This window comes from Dipodomys merriami, unplaced genomic scaffold (assembly GCF_024711535.1).
Source record: "Dipodomys merriami isolate MVZ:Mamm:240054 unplaced genomic scaffold, mDipMer1.0.p SCAF_2, whole genome shotgun sequence".
In the NCBI taxonomy this organism is placed as follows: Eukaryota; Metazoa; Chordata; class Mammalia; order Rodentia; family Heteromyidae; genus Dipodomys; species Dipodomys merriami.
Window position 1 is genome coordinate 14,579,195 of NW_027203381.1, and position 18,317 is coordinate 14,597,511.

Here is an 18,317-nt window from a genome sequence, read left to right on the forward strand (position 1 = left end):
AGGTGAATGAGCACCATAATTGGGGGGAGCTGTCTGTAATCTCCGATGGCTCAGCCAGGGGGAGGCTGACTCATGGGGACCTGGCAGCTGTGGGCACCCATCATTCCAAGACAGGGCCTGTGAGCCAGAAATCCTTTGTCTGGGAAGATACTCCATCAAGCCTCAGAGAGACTGTAAAACAGAATAAGAATTTTGACTGGAAGGAGGTCATGAGGTATGTTTGAGACTGTGATGTCGCTATGAAGAGGTGGTCAGAATCTCTTGAGTAGTTTGATAACGATGCATATTGAGGCTTCTCCCAAGAGCGACAATCTGAGGGCTGAGTCTCAAAATCTTTATCTTGTCTATCTCCTCAAATGACTCTATTCACACGAAAGCTAAAATATTCCTAACGACCACCCTCTTCTCTCATCTTCAAGAAGACCACATTTTGAGAGACTAAATTCACTTACATTTAGGAAATTCATTTGGAGACATTTATGTTTTTATTAACCAGAAATTACTTGATGTATATGCCACAAGGAAGCCCAAAGTAGTTTAAGGCACAGAGGTGAGAATTATGGATTGGTTCTGGGAACACCTGGCCCATTGATTTCACACAGCAATCATTCTGCCTCTCATACAGAACATTCTCCAGGTTCACCCCTGGAGCCATATTCTTAGGACACAATTCTTGTGAATGCTTAAAAGGACTCAGATTATTTTGTGGGTAAATACTATAACTTTTCAGTAGGATTGGATCAATCACTGAGAAGGTCATAATAAAGACACCCCTAAAGGCTCAAGCTGGAAATTCTCATTTCAAAACCTAAAATTCATGTATATTATGGAATATCATAATTATCTGGCAGGCGACATAGGAAGAGCAAAAAGGGGATGTAGATGAAATCATGAAAGCGCAAGAGCACAACACCGAAATATGTGGCTGATAATAATATGGAATTAGGGGGAGCCATGCAATCACTGGCATAGACAATAAACACGGTATCCTGGCTTCTTGGAGATAATATTATACAGAACTAGGATAGAAAGTCAGTGTCCCTCAGTCTAGATTGTAAAGTCCCATTTCAACTTGTAAAACTTGTTGTTCCAACCGTCTTTCCTAAATAAAACAAGGTCTGAGCATTCTATCTTAAGTTGTCTCCATTGTAGGAGGTGAGCTGGATGCAAAATGTATGAGGCTGTCCTGCACTCTTTTGAGGACACAGGACCTGGGCCATGTCCAACATCTACAGAAGAAATCAGAACGTTACCCATTCAAGCTGGCAGCCTGCTCCTTGCGGTTGAACTCTAGGGATTTGCTGTGCTCCCTGTCAGCCTCCAGCAGCATAGAGAGTGTGAAAGCCAGACTGCCTCACACCCACCACACAGCTGCCTTTGGGGCAGAATCGCCTACTTCAAAATCAAAACATACAACTAAGCTTAATTGCAGAAGCAAAAAACACAAGTGAAGGTAAATCTATTCACACACATCAAAGGAATTCTTAGTAAATACACAAATGATCTGATGAATGATATAACCTTTTAATATTTGTATCGTTGGCTCCCAATTTCTTCCTGCCTTTCCATTCTTTTTTTTAAATTTAGATTGTCATTATAAAGATGATGTATGAAGTGGTTATAGTTACATAAGTCAGATAAAGGGTACATTTCCCTTTGAGCAATGTCACCCCTTCCCTTGCTCTGTCTCTCCCTCTCATCCCCATCCTCACAAGTTGTACAGTTCATTTTCAACATGGTGTCTAGAGAGTAGCACTGCTGCATTTGTTTGCCCTTTGTCCTTCGCCTTCCCCTCCCAAAGATAAATGAACAAGAGACAAAATGAAAAGAAAACAGAAATAGCATCAAACAGCATCCATTTCCTGGAGTTCATTTCAATCAATGTTATCTTATATGATCAGATACACATAGGGATTGAGCCTTTGTGTTCCTCTCCTAAGAATATCCTCCTTTGGTCTCGCTGCCGTGAATACCTAGAGAATTCTTTGTTTGTTTTTTAAAAAGCAGGCTAGGAAACTTAGAAAGTCTGGAAGATCAAACTACTTACAGACTTTATCTCTTTCAGCAAAGAAATAAACTGCATGTTCAATAGAAGGTTAAACACTGTGTTCTACTTACACCTGGAAGAAGGGCATCTCATGTAAACGTTCCAGGAGACGATGTTCCAAGAGAGACAGCCAGCGTTCCCCCAGAGTGGCAATTAATTCACCTTTCCCAACAATCACCACAGAAGGATCTCCTCCCAGCCATTCGTCCAAATCATAACACTAGAGACTGCTTTCGATTCTGTTCAAGTTTTACAGGAGAAAGCCTTCACCCGCAAGGAAAGCCTACTGCGACTTGTCTGCTGAAATATACTTTCATTTAAAGCAAGCCTTCAGGCAAATTCCAACTTCTCAAGACTGATTTTGCCTGAAGGAAGAATGTCAAAATTCCCAGGGCTTGTTTCCACAAGTACTTAAACTCTAAATTATGTCTTCAAAAATGGCAAGAGGCTTGGGTTCTTACCTGCTGGTACATGCCTCTCAGTAAGCAGAGAGCCAAGCCATCAAGGCAGGGAGGGAGATGGCCTTGTATTTACAGCAGAACTTGCTTCAGCAAGGATCTTACATAAGGCTGCAGAGATATTTAGAAGCTTATCACAGATACTATGTAGTGCCCCATGCTCATTTGTACACATATATTCAAAAGCTAGATAAATGCACAACCATTTGCGTAGTATACACTCTTTTACACACAAAGCGTGTGTGTAACTTTGTGTGTAACCTACACACCAAGTTAGGATGCACAAACCTCAGTATAAACAAAGAAAGCTATTAGCCACTATGGGTAGCTCAATGACCTGTTAGGCTGTCAGGACCAGGGCTGTGGGTGAATTGGTGGTTGGATAGAAGCATGATGCTGAATCTTCTGGGTGTAGCCTTCTCCTATTATTTGAATTTGGAGACATTCAACACTTTAAATATCCCATAGAAAAATGGAGAATCCTTTAGTAATATTTAACTGTTGGTCCTGCCTTTGAAAGTAATTGTGATTCTGTTTGGCTCTTAGATTTTTGGATGCCAGGAACATATCCATGAACTCCAAAATACTTTTGAAATAAGTAGGCCACAATTACATTATTATTATGGCCCAAAGTCTAAATCAGGTTTATTAAATATGAAGACCAAGATATTCTTAATGTTTACTGTTCAGCCTGCTTTCTCCTGTTAATAGAATTGCAGCCAGGAATATACATACATATATATATATATATATACATATACATATACATATACATATATATACATACATATATATACATATACATATACATATATATACATATAATATGTATATATGTATCCTTCCATCCTATATATCACCAATCAATAAAAAATACCATTTAGTGAAATCCTATTATATTCAGATGTATATTTATAAGACCTTAGGTCTTATAAAAGATTTCACCCGAGTTGCTCACCCAGCATGCAGGCCCAATGCTGCTGCTCTCAATCTGCCTCACAAGACCGCTTTTGCCACTGCCGAGGTCTGGCTCCACTTGGGACAAATCAATGCACTAGAGATGCTCAATTGTCAAGATATTGAGACTCAAGCCTCTCCCATGGATGAAAAAAAAAAACCAAGACAGGATCTTCTCATTTCCTTTTCTATTCTCACCTCCAGATGATTTTATGCTATATGGCTGCCAAGAGCAAAAGCAGGTCTAGAGGTGTAAAACAGAAAAATAACCTGGCTGCTGGCATGCTTACCCAATGTAAGAATGGAAAGAACATCTTATCATTTCCTTCCTAACTTGGAAATGTGTGATTCTTTCTATTTAGATATCTAAGGGGTTAGGAGGACAATGTCAGAGATTTGTGTCATTATTCAGATGGCTACATAGTAGTAAAAGCGTAAGATGTAGTTACTGCTGTAGGAAGATTCATACTGTGACTAACACAGAGTCATTCCAGTGATTGAACATTAACAGTAGTAGTCATGGATGAATTAATCCTCTGAACTTTGGTACTCATCTCCAGACCTTGTGCAAACCATAAAAGATAAAAATGAATAGATGTGACTCTATCAAATTAAGACATTTTGCTCTTAGAAAGACACATAAAAATGTAAAGGCAAACCACAGGATGAGAGAATATATTTGGATGATGTTTATCTGGCAAAGAATTTATGTCAAGAATGTGCAGAGAACTCTCAAACGTCTATGTGAGAAAATGAATTGAACACACATTTCTCAAGAGAAGATGTAATATGTCTAATGAGTCCATAAACAGAAGATCGGTATCATTTCCCTATCAGAGAAATGCCAATTAAAGTCAGCATGCAGCCCTCCTCTGAGGGCTGGAGTTCACCGCATCTATAGCAAGTGCAAGGTGGGTGTGGAGAATGAGCTCCAAGGCTTATGTATTTCTCCTGGAGAAAGCAAAATGCAAGAGCATGTTGGAAAGCAATGCAGCAGCATCAGAGAAAACAAAATGGACACTTACATTCCTTCGCCACGCCGTTCTTAGGGAGTCATCAAGAGAAATAAATATATCAACATCAAGGCTTGAAAATCAAGGATCAGAGCAGCTTGATCACAGGAGCCAAGGAAAAAGGAAACTACATGCACCTCAGCAGGAGACTGGAGAGAGGAATGTTGGTTTGTCTATAGGATGGAATATTATTCGCCGAAACAAATCAAAACAAAATTTGAGTTCTGACTACCTTCAAGGAAGGGGGTGGATCTCACAAACAAAGCAGTCACAGAATAAAAACAAACTGCATGACTTTCTTATGTGTGATTCCATCCAAGGCAAATTAGCATGGTAGCTTCTCAAAGGAAACCTGAGCCAAGACTGACTGCAAACGAACGCTAAGAATTCTGGGAGTGTTCCCTATGACCCAGCAATCCCACTTTTGGGCATTTACCCAAATGTTTACAAACAAGACCACACTAAACCTACCAGCACAACTATATTTATTGCAGCATTCTTTACCATAGCTAAGATATGGAACCAACCCAGATGCCCCTCAGTAGATGAATGGATCAAGAAAATGTGGTATATATACACAATGGAATTCTATGCCTCCATCAGAAAGAATGACATTGCCCCATTTGTTAGGAAATGGAAAAACTTGGAAAAAATTATATTAAGTGAAGTAAGCCAGGCCCAAAGAAACATAGGTCCCATGGTTTCCCTTATTTGTAATATCTAGTATATGTATGAGTCAAGCGGAAAAGGTCAGATAATGTGATGTCAGGAAAATGAACCCTTAGATGTGTATTTTAATGTTTTTTTCTTTCATGCATGTGTTTCTAACGCATTTATAAGATTATCTCTTTGTTGCTTTGTATATCCCTCCCCCACAGTATAATCCCTGCTTTCACTGTATTTGATGTCAGTATAACTTGTGGAGGAGATGGGGAAAAACCAGTTGTTTAAGGATACAGGTGGACCGGTTACAACAATGAGAAGTACAAGTTGTTATGTCCAAAACTAGCTTTACAACGTCGGTGCGGGGGGGGGGGGGGGGGGGGAAGGGGGGGAAGGAGAAGGATTGGGATGGGGGGGAGGGGGGAGGCTGGGAAGGGATTTGAATGGTAAACAAAGGAGGAGGCTGCAATGCTTGGTAAGAAATGTACGCATTATCCTGCCCACGTAATTGTAACTCCTCTGTACAGTATGTTCACAAATAAAATAAAATTAAATTAAAAAAAAAGAATTCTGGGAGTGTGGAAATAAAATTCAGTATCTTGATTGTGCCTGGGGTACAGAGAAGTCATCATTTTACACTTTCCTTTTCCCCTCTCATTTGATTTTTCAATTTTTTTATTTTGCAATAGGATCTTCCAGTCTAGCCCAGGATGGTCTTGAACTAACTATTCTCCTACCTCAACCCCTCAAGTGCCAGGATTGCAGGTATGTACTGCTACACAGTGAGCTACATGCGAGGACTGCAGACATATGCTACCACACCCAATGGTCAACATTTTCAACATTCATTGCATTGTGCACTTAAAATAGGTGAATATTATTAATAACAGAACTATCTTTCAACAGTATTCTTATCCAGATCAAGTTCTGATCTAGAATTGGCAAAAAAAAAAAGAATATAAAATTAAAAATCTTATGTAGGGTTCTACTATAAAAAGTGGGTTAAAGTGGAGGTATATTGCATAAAAACGTAATCAGATGTTTATAATGCTTGACTATGTAGGTGATCAAAATATATTAACTGCACCTTCTCCATCCCAGTTCTTGTGGGTAAAATGTAAAGGATATCCTCAAAGGCAATCTGCTATAAAAATAAATAAGTAGGTAATGTGTACAGAAAGACAATATTGAGTCAGTGGATAGACATCCAAACCCAACCAAAGGAGTCCAGCACTGTAATGAAGCCCATTCTCCATGGTACTTGCTATTTATTTTTCAGACTGTTAACTCTCACTTTCTATTGGCATTTGACACATATTTCTGCTACTGGCTACTACATTTTAAATATGTGTTTTCTTTTTTCAGTGTGATCCTAAATTTCCAGAAGGTGAGAAATGTGTCTGAGACCACTTTGTGATAAATGATTTGTACACAGTAATGTTCAATATAAGTCATACATATGTATGAATTTATGTATGGTTGATATCCATATATTGAGATTCTCATCTTCAAAATTCTTACCTGTCAATATTGGCCAAATAACTTAGATGTATGAAAAATGAAAGTTTCATTTGTTTAGAAGAATCGATCAGAGAATTCAATATCCTTTTCCCCTTTTCCTTACTATGTTCATAAATCTAGGGAAATTCGTTGGTTCACTTGCTTATTCATGGAACATATTTTTGATGGACACTATGCTAAGTGCTGGAAATAAAGAGATGATTACATGCTTACATTCTAGAAAAGATGTTGCATGCAGTAACAAGTATTTACAGTGTAGGGATATATACATCTTTAGAGATAGATGGAAAAGGAAGATGATGACAAGACAATTCACCAAATAAATCTCATTAATAAGACTGTGATCCGTCTTACTCATTAGCTAACATAAAAGCCTGAAATCAAACTTAATGTCATTTAGACATATGAATGCAAATGGACTATATCAGATGTAAATAAAGGCTGAATTATTTGGTCAGTAACATTGTGGTTATTTTCCCAGGCCAGGAGAGTAACTCTGTTTCTTTGTTTAGGCACCAGAAGCAATGGCTAAAGTCAACAAACCCATTCAAGAACTAGCCATTACCTCCAGGAAAGAAATCGTTGTGTAAGAAAGCCCAGTTTCTCAACAGTGAGCTAGTAAATTATAACATGGAAGGGAAACTTAGTAGAAAGTCAAGGTGACACTCTGCTTCCCACAGAGGGAAACATCTGTCTACTTACATATAGCATCTAGTTGCTTGTAAGTATAATTGCCATCCTTGATGGCCACTTGGAGTAAGTATCTGTTTCACGCTGCTCTTTCTTTGCCATTTTGCCAGGAAACCCTGTGTTTTCAAGTCAGCAAAGCTTCCCATTGTGAGTGATTAAGGTTCTATAGGTCTGCTAATTACTGCCAGAGCAAACTTGTTTGTCTACATGTAGTTATTATGTTTGACTGTTCAGTGATGTTGCCCAATTGAAATCTCCATGTTCATGCTGTCTGTTATGCCAGGGCATCTCTCTACATGAGATCTCTCTACTCCATCACTTCCCAAACCCAGAAAATCCTTGCTTTTGCCCCAGTTCCTAATTTAAGTGCCATTTTCTTAGAGATGAGTTCCTCAACTGCATCCCTCTACACACATCCAAATCTTACTCAACCGATTAGATATGTGGGCACTCATAATACTTCTTCAATAAACTCAAAACAATTGTATTGCATTAGTTACTCGCATGTTTTCTTTTTTAAAATCAGTGTGCCCTCTCCATATGGACAAATCATCTTGTTTACATAATAGACATGCAATAACTAGTAATGGCCACATGTTTATTAAAATGATGGAATCTGCAACAGTAATGGAATTCAGGGAATAATACTTTCATTTTGGTAATAAGCTATCCATGCAAAAGTAATTCTGTATTAAAAATGAACTCTCAATTTTAATAACATCTTATTGAATAATGTCCTATTTCTTATTCATCATTGAGTATTATCACAAAATATATGCTCTAGTTAAAATACAAGTTACTTTTTCAGTAATACATAGAATTCTACTTCATCATAATTAAACACAAAAATTTAAAAAACTATTTGAACCAAGAACAGTACAAATCTTCCTTAGGTATGGTGGTTTCTTTGTTTCTTGTTTTGTGTTTTCTTTTATTTCTGTTAAATCAGACTGTTCACAATATCTCAATTTCTACATTTTGGTAGATATGAGAAAGAGGTTGACAAAAGCTATTGAGCTCATTTGCAGCAGAGAATATTTGAGAAGTGGTGGGACATACCTGTAATCACAGAACTGAGGCAAGATGATAAAAAAAAAATCAAGGCCAATCTGGGCTATAAAACAAGAGCCTATCTTAACTCCTCCCCCAAAATAAGCAAGAAGTAAAAGCAGGAGGTGTGGCTAAGGAACATTTTTTTTAGTATTTCAGATTTAAGTTTATATTGAAATAGTACATATGAATAGCTAGTATCTACCTTAGTGAATTGCGTCAATCTTGGCCTAAGTATTTTTATTATTAAAGATCCAGAAATATTACTTGCTAATATACAGAATTTTTTTCCATAAGATACAACTAGTTTTTTTTCCTAGTGAAACAAATAACCTCAGAGACATATGACTTGAGAGATATTAGGCAATCCTTAAATCCAACTCAGCAATTTCACTCGTATATAACTATGCTAAATTGAAATATTTTAAGAAGATTTAATGGTTAGCCTACAATACACCTAAAATTAATATTGAGATTTTTTTCCGGGAAGCACATGAGAAGTTATCAACATTTTTGTCTTTACCTTACAATAGGAAAGATAACCAAAATAATTAATTCCTTTCATGGCTACATTGTTAGAATTTTATTCAATACTCTTATAAGAGCTGCACGGAAAGACTTGTAAAATTGGAAGAAATGCTCAGTCTTCCTTATGCTATGTTTGTAGGGTAACATAGAGAGCTAGCTCAGCAATCAAGCCAAGCAAGCCTAGGGCTCTAAGATCAAACTCCAGTAACTCTAGTACCATCATATATATACTATCGTACATATATATATTCCATGTATATACACTCCATATGTATATTATATAGTATATACAGTATTATACATATATAGAATATACTTTATAGTACATATATACTTTTAAAAGTATAGTATATGCTATGTATATCCCATGTTTTAGTATATAAATATAGTACATAGTATATATATATATATATATTACATGTATATACACTCCATATGTATATTATATAGTATATACAGTATTATACATATATAGAATATACTTTAAAAAGTATAGTATATGCTATGTATATACCATGTTTTAGTATATAAATATAGTACATAGTATATACAGAGTATATACTATTTACATCTGTGTATAGTACATATATATTTAGTACATGTGTGACATGTGTGTGTACTGTACACAGTGTAAAGCTGTTAGCCTTATAGTAAAAGAATAAAAGAGTTCAAAACTCTGTTCTATAGTTTCTTATGGAAATTTCCAGACAGATGCAAATTTTAAAGACTTACTGATTCCTGAGTACTTTAAGGCTCTAGATTGGCAAAATCAAAGAGAACTATATAGTTAAATAGTATTGTTAATGTACCTAAAACTAGTTAAGATTGAAACTATATTCCCATAAGACCTCATTTACAAAACAGGTGCTGGTCTGGATTTTCCACAGTCTTGATTGACAATCCCTAAATTTGAGCATAGAGTAAGATACAACGTGAGCATAAGGACCTTCCAACAGCATGTGGGGAGACAAAGGCTGCTCAGGATTGTCTACTGGAAAGGAGTGTATTTCTTTCATTGTTCACCAATGTTTAAAAGTCCCGGACTTAGTGATTATTCTTCCCAAAGCAATTGTTTAATTGAGCCATTTGTACTCCAGCTAAATAACTACTGACATCAACATAGAGGGATTCAAGGTATATATCTTTTTTAGTGTTGTTTAGTGTTAGTTTGCATGAAAATATACTATACCTGACCTCTTGAAATCAGGATCTTCATCTCTAAACTGAGAAGGCTGGCAAAGATTTCAAATATCCCTTCCAGAGTCACTTTAAATATTCTAAAACTGAAAAGGGGGATCACATGAGTGGTAATAGAATATTATTGGGAGAAAAAAGAGAAATTTGAACATTCTGAAAATAACTAGAAGAGACTAGGAATATAGTAAGGCTTTTTATTGCAATATCATGATCCATTCTGAACTATGAAGTACCATTTAAGTGATTATTCTGCCCAAAGCAATTGTTCTTTAAGTGAGCCATTTGTGCTCCAGCTAAATAACTACTGATATGTACATAGAGATTCAAGGTATATGTCACTTTTAGTGTTTTTGTCTTGCCAAGAAGTAAAGTAGGGTCATTCTTTAGCAAAGAGCATAGGTAATGCTCTGATAAGAAGTGCCTTCACCCTTCTTAGACCGACAGTAACATTGCTAACAATAACTTTCATCTAGCTTGAGTTTAGACAAATGTAAAATTCTACCTAGCCAAAAGTTTCCAAAAAGAGCGCTGGAATTGCCTTAACATTGTCTTAAGACATTCTGTATTCTAACTATGATTTTAATCTGGTTTATATAAGAAGTGAAAGGGAGGGCTGGGAAGGTGGTTCAGTGGTAGAGTGCTTGCCTTGCATGCATGAGGCCCTGGGTTCGATTCCTCAGCACCACATAAGCAGAAAAAAGCTGGAAGTGGCACTGTGGCTCAAGTGATACAGCGCTAGCCTTGAGCTACCCCACGACCGACCGAAAAAAAAAAAACCTGAAAGGCAGGATAACAATTAAAAGAACAAATGAAAGTATAACACAACATTCATCATGTCAAATAAATAATGCAGGAATTTTACCAAGGATGATTTTACTGCAATTAATTTAAGGAGTGATTGGGCAATTTTCTGCATTAAGAAAATAAGGATAAGAGAACTAAGTTCTGACACTCTATAGCACAGTAGAATGACTGGAGTATGCAATTTATAATACACACACACACACACACACACACACACACACACACACACACACACACACACACACACACACACACACAGATTCTTTTAGTAATGCTGGGGCTCGTGCATGCTAGGCAGGCATACTTTAACTGAACTACTCCCTGATCCTATTTATTGCACATTTCCTGCAGAACCAGAAAAAAAGATTTTGAAGTTCTCAACACAAAGAAATGATGTGTTTAATGAGATGGAAATATTAATTACACTAATTTTTCATTACACAGTGTGTTATGAATCAAATTTTCACTGTCCAACATCAAATAATTTTCATTTAAAAATTGAAATACACAAAAAACAAATATTGCAATACAGACCATGATAAAATGGTTCATCTTAAATCCAAGGCTAATACTAACCTAGAAAATAAAAATTTACCCACAGAGCACGCGTGACAGCTATCAAAGCGGATGAAAGATTGTTAAGTCTAGACTATATAATGCTTTTGTATTCTATGTAACTAATATGAATTGTCTGTTTATGATACAACTAATTCAGGCCAATTATATCTTACTGGTGAATGTTGTATTTTATTGTACAACTATTTTGAAATCCAAAGTATGCTTTCTGTTTTAAAATTAGCCTATTATGATTATTGCTATTCTAGCACTCATTTACAAGTACCTATTAAATATTTATGTACTATATTGACCCTTTGTTTAATAATGTCGACTTCTTTCTAAAATCCTTATTGCTAAATTAAATAACTCTAAATAAAGAAATTAAGGTTACTGTTTTAATAGCAAAAATAGTATGTGTTTCATCCCAACCCTAGATTCTTAAACAATTCTCACTAACAGAAAATTTTATTGACTTAACCATGAAAACAAACTTAATAGAGTTATTAAAAATTAATTAAAGAAAAATAAATACAGTGTGAACATAAAATATGGCAGAGTGGTCAGACCACCAGTGGCTCATTTCTATATTTCTAGCTACTCAAGAGGCTGAGATCTGAGGACAGAGGTTCAAAGCCAGTCTGGGCCAACAAATCCTCAATTAACAATCAAAAAACCAGAAATGGAGGGCTGGGAAGGTGCCTTTCATGCATGAGGCCCTAGGTTCGATTCCTCAGCACCACATAAGCAGGAAAAAAAAAAGCTGGAAGTGATGTTATGGCTCAAGTGGTAGCGCGCTAGCCTTGACCTGAAGAGCTGAGGGACAGCGCCCAGGCCCAGAATTCAGGCCCCAAGACCGGATCCAAAACAAACAAATAAACAAACAAGAACAGAAATCGCTTAAATGGTACAGCTCCACTTGGGAACAATAAAAGCCACTCAAAAGTCAAAGCTTTGCGTTCAAGCCCCAGTGGGCATACACATATGTGCTCATGCACACACACACACACACACACACACACACACACACACACACACGATGTACACATTCTTCATAACGAAGACAGCATACTTGTCAAGTTTGCCTCATTTTTCGTCTGTTTTTCAGCTTTTATGAACTCATTATAATTTGCCCTTGTAGATGAAGTTTTTAGGCAAAATAAAGTTAAAAACAAGAGAATGCTCATCTGTCAGCTACACATAACACTATAGATCTGCTCTCTGTCATCCTCCTGTGTTGCAGTTACTGGATATTCTAAATAATCAGAATTATGAATCACAGGGAGTTGCTTTCTAAAATATTCCCTGAACCAAAATGTCACTTCTAGTAAACTTGGAAATATGTCTTTGCCAAGAAAACGAAGCTATTACATAATCACTAGTTACTACTTATTTATTTAGTGCATTGAACCAAAGAGGAGAAGATCTGTGTAAGAGCCAACATATCAACGGCCTAAATTGAAGCTATTACATGAGGGTTGACCTAAAAACGACTTTCCCTTATTTTCACACATCACACTACTAAAATTATATTCTGACAATCAAATTTGAATTTTTTAGAAGGTATGAAACCTAAGAATTCATATTTTGGCTACTGCACTGATATTCTCTTGCCTACCACCTGTTGAATTACAGGTTTTTAGAGAGGTATTTCTATGAGCATACATCGGGATGTTTCATGGTATTTTCCCCTTATTGTTTTATGATATAATGAGAAGTGAAAAAACTAAAAAGAGAAAATAAACTGAGAGAACCCTGTTATTATGTAATTGCAACAATGTTGTAATTTGTTGATACTTTAAATAAAGCTCAAATGACTATGAATTAAAATGTAGGGGAAAAGAATTATAAAAGAAGCCATATACCCTTGATGATTATTAGTTTTAAAAACTGATATGCTATTAGGAATTTTATCTATTTATTGACCTATCTATCATCTGTCTAAACATTATGTACTTTGTTGGGCTTGCATTTTGTTTTGTGTGTGTGTGTGTGTGTGTGTGTGTGTGTGTGTGTGTGTGTGTGTGTGTGTGTGTGTGTGCCAGTACTATGGCTTGAACTCAGAGCCTGGGCATTGTCCCTTAGCTTTCTCTGCTCAAGGCAAGTAATCTCACCAGTTGAACTAAAGGTCCACTTCTGGCTTTTTGGTGGTTCATGAGATAAGCATCTTATGGACTTTTCTTACTCAGCCTGGCTTCCAGTTGTGATCTGATCTCAGCCTCCTGTGTAGTGAGGATTACAGGTGTGAGCCCCTGGTACTCAGTTCAATGTTTTAGACTTTGAACTTGTCTCCTGAAGTTGCAAGTTTTCTGTGGCACCTACAATTGTTTTCTCTCTTGCTCTCTTCATGTCTTGTTGTTGCTGTTGTTGACAGGTAGCCTAAGCTCCCCTACATCCATTGTCTTCCTTCTTCAGGCATACACCATTATGCTTGGCTCGCTTTATTTTTCTTTGTATTATCCAAATTCTAGTAATGACAAGAGACAAGACCTGTGTTTTGGAATCAAACTTATTCTCAAGGCTTTTAGGATAATGACGTTCTACTTTTACTAAACTGCCACATAACTTTGTCCCTCCTGATCCACACAATTATAATCTTTGTACACACGCCATAAATCCACTGTCACTCCTTTCCCTTTAAAAATAATAAGAGTCTATCATAATGGGATTGCAAAAGAGAATCTCAAGTTACATGGAATTCCTGTGTGTTGTGGCTTATGTATATGCCAACCACTTTTTTAAAAGTTCATATTAGAATTGTAACTGTCTTTCATGGCAAATCTAAAAACACCAGTTTTCATTTCCTTCCATTTTTTTTTATTTAACCATTTAACAAATGTCTCCCCCAGGATTCCCACTGGAAGTTAGTTCAGTGGAAAAAAAGTTAAAGTAAGCTACAATATCTGAATAATTTAGCTGGTGTCCTTCTTTCCCCTTTACTATGGTTTAATAACAAACAAGCTGCCTTTTAAGAATGTTTTACTAAATACCCTGTTCATATAAGAATTCTTGATGGGGAAATGTTCTATGTTTTAGAAAGAAAAGAAAAAGAAATCATCGCTGATGTTAAATGTGATAAAACCAAATTTGCTGCTTACTGAACCAAAATGAGCATGTTAAGTTTCCTTCTCAAAAAGGTCTTCCTTATCACTGTCTGGCTAATTGAGGGAATATTGATATCCAATGATCTGTTGCTTCCAGAGCTCAAAGGAGTCTCTCCACTTGTTTGCAGATTAAAAAAAAAAAAAAGATTTCTCAGCTTTGGGACCACTGTTTTCAGTCACATAGGACTTCATCCTGAGTCTTAGATTCTAGATGAAACATCATGTCCTTCAATATATATCCTGTTCAACTAGGAAAATTGAGGGAATTGGTAGGATTGGGATGGATGGGAGAGAATGGTGGAAGGGTACTTTGTACCCAGAAAGTCACACGTTGAATGGTATTACCTCTTTGCACAACTACTTGAAGATAAAAAATATATATATAATTTGAAAAAACTCAAATTCTAAATTAAACATATTCTTGAGAATATTTTCCATATTATCATTGATTCTACTGAGTCTTTAGATTCAACATACAATGAAGCTATTTTAAAACTGTTTGTAAGATGTGTATAGTGATTTATATGGCTTTAAACCGAAGTTTAAGGATAATATCAGTACATATTGGACAAAAAGCTTCAGAACTAGGTTTTAATTTGAGGAGCTGAGTCCTTTTGTTCAAGTCTTTAAAAAAAAAACTTCATAAAAAAGACAGAGGGAGAAACTATCCAAACTTAACAGAGTTATGTAGTGATATAGAACACTATATGAACACTTATTTGAAAACTTATTTAAAGATTACTTTTGCTTTGAAAAATAATAAAAATTGATTACTATCTCCAATTTGATTTTCATAACTACCTGCAGAAACAAGGTATTGTTTTCAAAAAAAAAGATTTTCCCGATGAACTCCAAGACATGGACACAAGAGATTTTTCTTTGTTGCTGTTGTTTTTAATGTACTACATGATTTCTTTTTTCCTTTTCCCCCTCTATGGCTTAATCCCCTATTGTCACTGTATTTGATTTTGGTACTTGGGTATTGTATATATGTTTATCTGAATTAGGGAAGGGAAGGGAGGCGAACAAAAAAACAGTGAGACAAAGGGGATCCAATGAAACAGCAACACTGTGTTAGAAATGATCTGTACAACTTGGGGGGAAATGGGAGTAGGGAAAGAGGGAGAAAACTGAGGGAGGGGGAACAAGTTTGACAAGAAATGTACTCACTATCTGACTTACGCAACTGTAACCTCTCTGTACATCACCTTGACAATAAAATTAAAATTTAAAAAAAAGATTTTCCCAGCATTCAGAATATTATACGGCAATATATTCTTTTTATCTATCTTCATTTGCATCTTAAGGATACTATAAATGAATCATTAAAAGCATTTGTAATTTTGGTTACACTTAACACAGTGTTAGGATTGTGTGTATATAGTAAATGTTACAGTGGAAAATCCCACACATTAAAAGTATAGAACACTGTGTCGCTCTTTTTTCTACCAAATAAAGAGTTTTAGAAGAACTATAGGTGTATGTTCAAACGTTTGATATCAATTTGAAATCTCATTTAAGATATTTCAATTTGTCAAATGCTAGAAAATACAAAATTTTGAGCTTTAAGAATAGTTTAAGCTGGGTGCAAGGGACTCTCACCTACAACCCTAGCTACTGAGAGTCTGCGATTGGAGGATTAAAGTTCTAGACTAGTCTAGACAGAAAAGTTAATTGGACTCCTGATCACCAAAGAGTTGGATGTAGTTTCATACACCCATTATTCTAGCTTCAAAAGGATGACTGATAGGTAGATTGTGCCCAAGAAGCCACCTGGCAGGAAGCAAGATCTTGTCAAAAATAATAAGCAAAACTCAAAACTGGAGAAGCGGCTCAGCCATCGAACTGCAGGACCTGAGTTCAAGCCCCAGTATTGCAACAACAACAAAAAAAAGTTTTATAAATGCCATCCATTAAAGTCACTTGCAAGATTGGTGTCTTGCATTTGTGTCTTAGATAACATCTTTCCTCCAATAAATCTCAATGGTAGCATTTACCTTAAAGTTCCCCCAGGAATTGACGACCAATATGACTCAATATTTTATCCCACCGGGCGCCGACGGCTCACGCCTATAATCCTATCTACTCAGGAGGCTGAGATCTGAGGATCGAGGTTCAAAGCCAGCCCAGGAAAGAAAAGCTGTGAAACTCTTATCTCCAATAAACCACCAGAAAACCTGAAGTGGCATTGTGGCTCAAGTGGTAGAGCACTTGCCTTGAGCTGAAGAGCTGAGGGACAGCACCCAGGCCCAGAGTTCAAGCCCCATGACCAAGAAAAAAAAATTATCCATCTATGAATATGTGTATTTGTGACATTTTGTGAGGTAATCATCAGAGCTCACAATATGACAGACTCTCAAAGTTTTCAACGATGTTTGCATAACCGAAATTGGTACTAAGGCACTGAAAAGCCCCTTCCCAGCTGACAAGGAAGAGTGTTTCAGGAAAATGTCCACTTTCCTCCATGACATCCTGTTCAAATTCATTGTAGGAGAAAGAAGTCTTAGCTTGCTACACTTTTTTTTTTTTTGGTAATGTTTCCCCAGCAATTTACTCCTGCGGTATTTACTGAATGTCATACTGTAAGCGAAGTGGATTTCAGTGGCTTTACACAGAGAGACAGTATGGTTTAGAGCTTTCTGGCAGTCCCCGTTGATGATAAGAATAACTGGGCTGCACAGAAGAAAGCAAGAACAGACTGGCCCACTGCAGCACGGCAGCGATTAGGAAGGGCTGGCTTTGAGCTGTGCAAACAGAAAGCAGGAACCAAGCCAGCTGTCCACAGCCTTGAGCAGAACCGCTGTGCCAGCTAAACTCTGTCTCTGCAAACCCACAGGCTGGAAGAGGAAACACAGCCACTCCAAGTGGAGTTCCAGGCCCATCCTCAGAGGCGCCTGCCACCCTCTAGCTGCTCTTTCTTCATGAATGAAATATGCAGATGACATCTCACATTGGCCCTTCGGGTCTAAGGGACACCACACCCAGAAGCAGCAGCACCTTGGAGATCTGGGACCCAGGTACTCACACCTCCAAATGGATCCAGATTGCAGCCTCTGGGGATATCTAGCCCATCTCTTTATGGTACTGTTGCTTCTTCCATCAGCTGTGGAGATTAACATAAAATAACAGAGTAGCCTGGTTAAGTGCTGCTCAGCATCACAAAGCATCCGAGTATGGGAACATGAACGGCACATTGATGGGGTGGAAAACCTGAGTGATAATGGCTAGAAAAATACCTTCTCAGGGGACCTGGAGGGGGACGTAGCAGCCCGCTGCCGGTGGCCCTGCCTCTCTCTTCTTGTGTAACAGCAAAGGCGGCTCAGTCCCTCTGACAGGCTGTGAAGCTCGGCTGCCTATCGGCGGCGGGGCGGTCCTAGTGCCTGCCCCAGGTTAGTGAGTGAGCATGCTAGGTAAAGCCAGATGTCCTCCCGGGCCCTTCCTGAGGCTCTGCTAGAGGCTGACACCAGGGAAGCACCAGGCGGCCAGATGTGCTTATGGGAACTTGATCATCAAATACTGTACTGCTGCGATGCAGTAGATTGTTTAAGACAAAAATTACAGATGGGCTTGTCTCCTCCGTCTGCCAAGGTTAAAGGCACACGGTTAAGGTTAAAGGTCAAGGTCAAGGTTAAAGGCACACGGCTGTCAGAAAAAAATAAAAAATAAAAAACAAGACAAAACAAAAAGAACCCACCTCATGTGCACATGTACTATCTTTAATGAAACTTTG

At 37.3% G+C, this 18,317-nt stretch overlaps 1 protein-coding gene across 1 annotated transcript in view; it reads right to left on the bottom strand.

Moving 5' to 3' along the window:
* Rab27b (RAB27B, member RAS oncogene family) overlaps positions 1–17,886 on the bottom strand; it is a 134,956-nt gene extending 117,070 nt beyond the window's left edge. Inside the window, exons 1-2 of the mRNA XM_070029096.1 lie at positions 17,824–17,886; positions 17,613–17,690 (exon numbers count right to left, since the gene is read on the bottom strand). The gene's annotated coding sequence lies outside the window, so the exon portion shown is untranslated. The remainder of the gene's footprint in view (positions 1–17,612; positions 17,691–17,823) is intronic.
* Positions 17,887–18,317: the final 431 nt, after the last annotated feature.